Genomic DNA, 8,963 nt, shown 5'->3' on the forward strand with positions numbered 1-8,963 from the left:
ATGCCACCGACAGCTCGAGTCACAGTTTTAAGATGAAGAAGGCTGTTCCTCACAGGAAAACTGAGCACCTGCCTTCCCCCCAGGTACTTTGTCTTGGTATCTGTGACCTCAAGTTCTCCATAAGGAATGTCTATCACCCTTGTCCTTCCTTGGGTAAAGGTGACTGTTAGGATTTGAGTCTGAAATGTTTGAGTGTGAGCAGTTGGCCTCCAGATAATGTGTGAGCTTTGGGTCTGGCCTGGCTAGCTGAAGGGGATACCTGTCTTTGGCTCTAGCCCAACCAACCTAGATCTAGATGTGAACAAATCAATCTTCATGTTCCCAGAACCACCATTACAGCAGTTTCAGTGGCCAATCCTTCCCTGCCCAGATAGATGCTAACTTTTAAAGGGTGAGTCAAAACAGACCACTCCACCCTTAAGTGGCTCTTGTCAGTCAGTCAGTCACAGCCAGGATAGAAGTAACAGAAATACAGATACTCCAGAGTCCTGAGAGAGTTTTATCAGCACTCAAAAGTTTTGACTTTCAGAGCATTTGGGTTTCAGATACTTCAGTCAGGAACTCCAGCTACTGTGAGCTCCTCTGTGAAGAAGCTAAAGGGACCCACACTGTAGAATGTCCACTTGCAGTAGAGAATACAATGAATGACTCCTGCTACTCAAAATTCTGCCTGAGCAACGGCGCATAGAGCAGTGAGCAGATACCGCACAAATAATTGTAGGTAGTTCTCTATCTCGTTCAGAGACATGCCATGGATAAATTTCAGTGAGTTTATAAGACTAAGGAACCCGAATGCAGGTTATTAAACACCAGGTAAGTATCGCATCAGGCGACTTCCCTCTGGAAAGTGTTAGCAGAGTACAAATGAGAGCAAATTATCTGGGAGACTGCACTTCATGTGCCTAACTAGCCTGGTACCAGACCTGGTGCCCAGCTTCCCAGTGTGTGTGTGTGTGTGTGTGTGTGTGTGTGTGTGCAGAGAAGGGTAGGGGTCCATGTAGCTTGTGCTAAACTAAAATAAGAATCAATGCTACAACCACAGAGGCGCAACTTTGCTGGTTCCTCAATTTCACATCTTCGCTTTTCCTTCCGGGGGAGGTGAAGCTGGCCATATTTGAGACATGGCCTTAGTACCTCTTGTAAATGGGACTGGCACAGACCGGGCTCTGAAGCTGAGGGAAACGTATTTTAACTCACTACATGGGTCACTTCCAGCTTCTGTTCTTCCATTTAGTTAAAGCATCTTTCATTTGTTAAAAAAAGAACCAAAAGTCTTTAGAACACTCATATTTGGCAATTACAATATAATTATAGGTATATGTACTCAGAGGTAGAAATTAAATTTATTCATGGCTGTCAGTCACAACACGCTAAAAATGTGAAGGCCACTTGACTGAAGTCATTCTTAATGCCTAAGACTAAGAACGGTTCCAAGATTTTAAAGGGAAAGATCACGTTGTGTGGTCTGTACACACCAAATACAGTCGCATGCACAGAGCAGAGCTCATGTAGTGACAACAGAAGAGCCTCTAATAAAAGCCATGGCTGCACTTCAAGGGAAGTTTCAACCATCTAAGCTCAACTTCAGACCTTAGGCACATACTATATAGTTGTTTGTTCTAGGACTTTCTCTGGATTCCAACCATTGATACAGCACTCATTTGGTCTTGGAAAAACAAAACACAAAAACACATACACACAGGACTGAACAAACCTGTTGTCAAATATGAAGGTGATGCTAGTATTCACCTCTTGGGATTGTGGTGACGACTGGATACTTTCTTACAGTTAAAGCCCTCAGAGAAAAGCTCAATTCCAAGCTGTTATTATTAGGGTGATAACTGAAATTCCTCCTCACTGCCCCTCCCCCAACAGGGCTTGCAATGTCTTACAAGTCGGGGCCATTGTGCAACTGATGGGAAGACCGAGGCAATATGGAAATTGACAAACAGAGGCAACAGGAAGGTTGAGTGGTGAAGACAGGAAGCTGAGTCAGAAGGAAGCTGAGGAAAACAACAGGAGATGCCTTCTGGGAGTACAGGACATGGCGTCTGGGAGCACCTCAGCTTCAACAGCTGGAGCAAGACTTCCCCTAGGTGGCGGATACCTGGTCAGGTGGCAGTGTCTCAGCACTTCAGAAAGCCTTCAGTGTTTTGATGTTCCGACTGCATTGTCATCTAGCAAAACAGGAAAGCTCGGAACTCCCAGAGTCGGCTGAAGGCTGACGGATCAGTCATGTATTTTGATGGGCTCTAACACGAACTGAGCAATCTTACTTCACTGTGTCTGTGAAGTGGGAAGCAACCAAACCCAAACCCCCTCAAAAAAAAAAAATCCTGAGGAGAAAACTTAATCTAAACAGTGTCATCCTGCCGTAACATCTGCCGTTAGTCATAAAGTCCAATGACTTCATAATCTGAACTTAAAGCTTTTTAACTCTTCTCGGACATGAGCTAAATAAGGAAATGTCTTAATTTTCTGATTTAGCTTTATTTTGAGATTTGATCGCTGTATTCCCTATATGTGCAGAAGGGCCTGTACTCTTCAGGCAAAAAAGGAAAAGGTGACTTCGGAATTTTCTAAGAATGCAGAGTGATTGAGTAATGTTCCCAACATGTGTCCTTGTGTTTTCATAAACAAAGGCCTATCTTGGGAATTTAGCTTGTGTAAGGAAAGCTAGGTGTATGCCAGTAACTGCATTTAAAATACTATCATGGACTGCTGTCATTTATTTCTGAAGTCTGCAGTCGTCGTATCATTTCTTACATTTCCTGAAGCCGTTGTCCATTTGGTGCTGAGGCTCAAAGGAAGACTGGAGTCTTGAGAAAGCAGCAGAGCAACAGCTGAGGACAATTACCGCTGTGCGTTCCCTCAGAGCAGTCGCCTGCCTCAGGGCCTCAAGGAGCACCAAAGTAGGAAGTGAAATCAGAGGCTCTCATGTTATGTAACGAATTCATAAAAACAAAACAAAACAAAAATAATGTGACAAATGTTCATTTCAGTCAATATCTTCACCAGCTCTGTGCACCCGGAGAGGGAGCTCCACTCTGGGAGTGCGGCAGGACCGAGAGAAAAATTAAGAAGATACAATCAATGTAGTACTGACTGACCTTAAGGCAAAGCCTTAGGCAAGCTTCAGACAGTGGAGGAAGCAACAAGAGGAAGCTAGGGAGGACCTGTCTGTCCAAGCGGCCCTTGAAAAGTCAGAAGACTCAGGGGGGGAAGATCACTGAAGTAACAAGGCGAAAAAGAGTGAAACAGCATGGAACTTTCTGGTGGCTTGCGGTCTAGTGCGCCCAGGACGTGGGTAGGCAAGCGGGGGAGGGGGAGGGGAGGGATTCAGCAAGAAGGAAGTGGCATGAAGTTGGGCTGAGGAAGTGGGCTGGCGCGAATTCGTGAAGGCACAAACGTTCTTAGCAAAACTGTTAATGAATCATCCCACCGTTACAGTAAATCTGCCAGGGATCTATTTGTGAAAATCAAAATCCTTTTGGGTGTCTAGCAGTTCTTTCCTTTCTCTGTCTTGAACACCTGTACGCACATTCTGTCTCTCTTCTCTCTTCTCTCTCTCTCTCTCTCTCTCTCTCTCTCTCTCACACACACACACACACACACACACACACACACACACACACACGTTAGGCTCTCCGATGATCTATTTCCAGGATGAAAGCTTCTCCCAGCATGCTCCACAGAAGGTGGGCCCTGCAGCGAGCAGGGTCAAGGAGCATCTGAAATCCAGACCAACTCCTGCCCCACCCTGCCCCTTATGCCCTTGGACCGCAGGTAATTTCAGCCCACTCCAGATAGCTCAAGGCCTTGAGGGGATTCCAAGAGGTCACGTGGCTACATAAACTAAGCACTTAAAAGTAACCACATCTGCGGCCGTCAGCGCTCCAGCCCTCCACATTCCACATCCACAACAAACTCGATCAAGTTCCGCTGAAACATGTTCTTTAAAAAAAAAAAAAGTCGGGCATGCGCAGAATACACACTGACATTTTCCTTCTTAGCCCCCTCCCCCCCCCCCCCGCGAGCCCCAGTCGATACAGTACAGAAATTTACACAGTCGTACACTGTTTTAAATTATATCGGACTAGGCATGTGCATCTCTGAGGTTCTGCACAGGTTCCCTTTCTGTTCTAGTTTAAACACACACGCTGACTTTTGGAATCCGAAAGGATTCCAAGGTAGAAGTATCAATCAGGTTAAAACACCGGAATCTTTTCCCAACATTACTGACTGTTGCAAGGTATAACATACAAGCGGAGATGAAGTTTTAAGACACTCCTGCAAGACAGGAACTGCTAATGAAACGTCTTCATAAGCGACCCCTGCAAACCACCACAGCAGAACCTGTGGCGGGAACCTGTGGTGGTGCTAAGCCCGGAAGAGCCCTCCCTCGCGCTGCTACCATGAGTAGGAAGCTATGCTTTGGAGGCATGGCAGGTGGGTGCTTCAGCAATCCAAACGTGGTTGGCAGTAACTCTGCCACATTTACTTTTATTCCTTCCCAAATGTAAGGGGAAAATATTGACACCCCTTCATAGCTCTGTTTATTTTGTTCTCATTACTATCTCTGATGAAAATATTTGAAGCATATTTTCCCCTCTCAGTATTTTCTGGCCTTAAGCCTCTCCTCTGGAGACCTCACTGTTTTTTGGGTTTGTTTTGCTTTTTACGTTGCAACCAACCAGCCAGATGAGTACTGCAAGTGAAGGAAGTTTAATGGCTAGACTCTACAACTTCCATAAATTCACATTTGTAGAAAAATGGTGAATTCTATTTAAAGTTAGCTATGTATATATCCTTTTATTTAAAAAAAAGTTCATTAAATAGAAGCCAATTATAGTAAGTTTTTTCTAAATTTGACCTCAAGGTGTGTGTTGACAAACCACTACGTTTTCTTTTTCCTCGTTTTGGGTTTTATTGGTTTTTTGTTTTGCGATGAAGGCTTTTGCTTCTGCTCTTGGTTTCAAGTGGTCCTGTTGGAGTGGTTTCATGCAGTCAGAAACAGGGTTTTCAGCATGTGTGCTGGACAGCTTATGTGTATCTTCTGTCCGGGGCTTGACTGACAGTGCTAATTGAATAACAGTTAAGAGATGCTACAGTACTTAGAAGCTGTATACTTCAGCCGTTTCAAAGAATTCCCTTTGTAGGCAGGGCCTTTCCTCCAGAATGTAAAAAGGCATTCCTTTGTATGACCTTTGGCCTTAACAAATAATACAGACAGCCCTACAAGAAGTAGCAGAAGCCAGCAACACAAATTGCTTTTGTTTCGAGAGACTAGATGGAGAAGACCTCTCATTCTGTGTAGTCAGAAAACAGGGGCATTAAAAAACTCATTGTCAAAAATCACTCACATAACCAGGCCACACCTGATAACATATGACCTAAGATGTTAACATAGCCACTAACTGACTCTAAGGAAGATTTAAAAAAAAAAAAAAAAAAGGAAAAACAACCACAGAAGCTAAAATTAAACCACCTCCATTACAATTACCAGCAGCACAGTCTAAATGATCAATATGTACTTTCCCAAAAACATTTTAAAGTTGACCCAATCAGAGTAAATAGCTTTCCTGAAATAGAGCAACTGGCAGGTATCAAAACATGGTTTAGTTGTAAAGATGGGGAAAAGTAACTCAGTTTCTTTTGAGGGGGGGAATGATAAATGCAGAGAATTTGGCATGAACCAAGCCAGAGAACCACCCCCACATTTCCCCCTTCCCCCCCCACACCCCCACACCCAGCCACCCCAGGTGGCTGCTAGCCTCTGTTAGAGGGAGGTTAGGCACACAGGGCTAAGAAGACAAGTGCTTAGCCACTTCAAGACAAAAATCCACAGCCCCCAGCAGCAGAGTCCCAATTAGGTCCCAAACACTTCCAACAAGCCAAGGAACCAGTGACAAGTTTACCTTGTAGAGAAACTGTCCTCGGTGGCAGCTGCACGGCTGTGTGGTCAGAAACCCCAGTCCTTCAGATCTACAGAGCAGCCCTGTCAAGCAGGGGTGTGTGGTCACAAGGCAGGAAGTAACTGCAGTGGCAAATCACCGGGCAGGAAAGAAATAGATTTTGTCTTTATAAGGACATTTTACTCAACATTTTTTTTCATGTCTCCTCCCCCTTGAAAATCACCTGACAACAGGTCACAGTGAAATCCAGAAGCCACCTTCCACTTCCTCCTCTCTAGGAGCCTTCAGCTCCTACCCTGGGTCTCTCTAGGCCGGCCCTGGGCTACTTAAGCCCTTCTGATCACAGATAGGGAGCGAAGGTCAGCTTCCTGGCTGAACTCTTCTGTCTGACTCCAGTGGCTAATAGCAAAACCCGGGAGCCTACCTGTTTTCATCAGTGAAAAAAAACCAAATTATTCATCTCCAATGAAAGATCTAAGAGAAAAGGTGTCAAGTACCTGAGACCAACTGAAAGGGATTTCCGTGGGAGAGCCTGCCCATCCCACCTCCCTCTCTCCCCCACCCCATTTGAAACCAATCCCCCCAACTCTCTTAATGATAATCATATCAGTATAAATGAAACAAAATAATCTCTCTAAGCACAGGGCCCATAGAGAAAGGCTACTATATTATTTACTCTTTCCTTTATTTATAGAACATCCACGAGTGCTAGGGATCTCTTTAACCCAATTAGAGAGTTCAATTATTTAAACATTTCCTACAGAGAAGAGTGGGGAATCCTCCAGGAAGCTATCATTCCTTCAAACAGACGGGATCCCTTCAGACAACTGTCATCTATCCATTTCCTGGAGTCACCATGCTTCCAACAATAACGGAGATATTGTCATTTAGCCTTGGGGATGCATGCTACTATGGCTTGGTGAAGATTCTGCTCATTCTACAGTTATCTGCGTTTTCTAAGAGCTATGGCGGCTGGTAAGCCGGAGCATGAGTCCACCGACTCTGCTGTTCTTTTGACTTCCTTGGCTTTTCTGGTTTCCTTACAAAGTTCTCCGTCTTAACTTCTAATGCTGAGATAAGGCCCTTCAGTCTATCTCCTTCATCAGCCAGATAAGGTAACCTTGTAGTCAGAAACCCACAGGGCTCCTATTGAGAAAGAGGGTCTGCTAAAGAACGGGAAGACATGGAGAAGGTTCAGTCTTCTCTATATCTGGTCCTAAAGAACTTTCTAGAAGCGGTTCTGGTAAGAACTGACAACTCTCTTTGTATGTCCCAGGTAAGAGTGAAGTAGTGAGTATTCATCCCAGTTAGTAAGTGGCAGAGAGAATTCAGGGGCCCAGACTTTGTTCAAAGAAACTATCCAGGCGTCCGTTGTTCATGTAAGACTGACTGCATGGTACAGCAGTAAAACGCTGTAGCCTCCACTCTTGGGAACAGGCTCCGCTCAAGGCTCAGGGCTCTACGGAAGAGCTCCACAGATGGTCTCCACAGTCTTCTTAAGGGGAAAGCGCGTGCTGACTGAGCATCTGCCTGTCTGCTTCTGCACACTTGTGGTTTCGGAACTGAGCAAAGACCCAACAGCCACGCCTCATGAAAAGGAACCAATTGATGTGTCGATTACCTGGGGGACAGAGAGCAGGGGCATTCTGTGGGTGCTTGTGTCTGATCACAGGGGACCCGAGGAATCTGTAAAAGAAAGAGAGAAAAACACCCGTGCGTGGCTTCCTCCCGTGTGTGAGTGTGGGCGAGAGCTGGAGACTGGGACTGAAGGGAAGCGAGCACAAGCACTGCTCTCAGGGAGCAGAGAGCCTGCTGCAGGGAGGGAGGCCTGTACTTAAGAGCTCAGGAGAGGGCTGAGAGACCAGCATGGCGGGATGAAGGCACAGATTTGAGGGGAGCAGAAGTGAAACTTGCCACATTCTAGCGAGAATCTGGTTCCAGTCACAATAAGGACCTGATCAGGAGAGTGCTACACTGGGTAAGAAAGCCTCTGATGCAGGCTTATCGGCCACCTAGCTGACCCAGCCCCTTCCAGCTCTGACCGTCCTAGGCCACCTGTTACTGCCTCGAGCCACATCCCGGATTTCACCATTCATGAAACAGTTCCTCCATGGTAATCTCTTCATCTGCCTCAGTCAGCGATGAAAATCCACCTGTGGAGGAGGCACGCCAGACTTCCCCGGGCGAGGCTATGTCTTTTTTTTTTTTTTTTTTTTTTTTTTTTTTTTATAAATTCGGTGTTTAAACACTGCTTGGGATGATTAAACAGGAGACTTAACTTTGAGTTTTATTGTTTTTAGCTTCTCTGCAGACAGTACACCCACCCGCTTCTGCCCTGCACCCAGACAAGGCTCCCACCCTCCCACCCAATGCCCTGAGTCTCTGCTGCCCCCTCCTCCCTGACCTCAGCCTCTGCTGTGCCTCGCCTCTATCCCTCCTGTCCTCCCGGAATTCATCTGCCACCCAGGCCTGCATCGCTCTTGTGGCTCCAATCTCCCAGACTAGAGCACAACTGCACAGTGGAGTGGCCGAGTACAAGTTCTGCATCAGGCACCTGGGGTCAAAGGTCAGCTTTATGGATGAACCGGTTGGGTGACCTTACACAGATGACTTCATTGGCCTCAAGATCTTCATCTAGAAGATGGGGCGTGAGCAGCGTCTGCTTTGTGCATTTGTGGAGAGGGTTAAATGCGCTGATGTGTGGTGGGAAAACTTCCTGTCACAAAGTAAGGGCTGCGTGGGTGCTAACTGCTCTTTTAGTATTTACACCAGGCTGTGGACTAGACCCTTCCCATAGGTCATCTCACGCATTCTTCACCCATACCACACCAGTTAGATATTATTTTCTCTGGCTTAATAGTATGTTTACTGGCCCATGATTCACATGGCACAACAGTTTCTTTTTCAAAGTAGTTTTATCATTTGATTACATTTTTATACAAATTATATTATACAATTTAAGAATATTTTCATCATCCCCCCAAAAGGAAACAAGTACCAATTAGCAGTTACAACACACACACACAAAAGAGATGAATATATACACTT

At 45.6% G+C, this 8,963-nt stretch overlaps 1 protein-coding gene across 1 annotated transcript in view; it reads right to left on the reverse strand.

Moving 5' to 3' along the window:
- The window catches only part of Lcp1 (lymphocyte cytosolic protein 1), a 58,296-nt gene extending 50,723 nt beyond the window's left edge, over positions 1-7,573 (reverse strand). The window contains exons 1-2 of the mRNA XM_052190935.1: positions 7,537-7,573; positions 5,919-6,037 (exon numbers count right to left, since the gene is read on the reverse strand). The gene's annotated coding sequence lies outside the window, so the exon portion shown is untranslated. The remainder of the gene's footprint in view (positions 1-5,918; positions 6,038-7,536) is intronic.
- Positions 7,574-8,963: the final 1,390 nt, after the last annotated feature.

The sequence above is a fragment of the Apodemus sylvaticus genome, chromosome 8, assembly GCF_947179515.1.
Source record: "Apodemus sylvaticus chromosome 8, mApoSyl1.1, whole genome shotgun sequence".
NCBI classification, from domain to species: Eukaryota; Metazoa; Chordata; class Mammalia; order Rodentia; family Muridae; genus Apodemus; species Apodemus sylvaticus.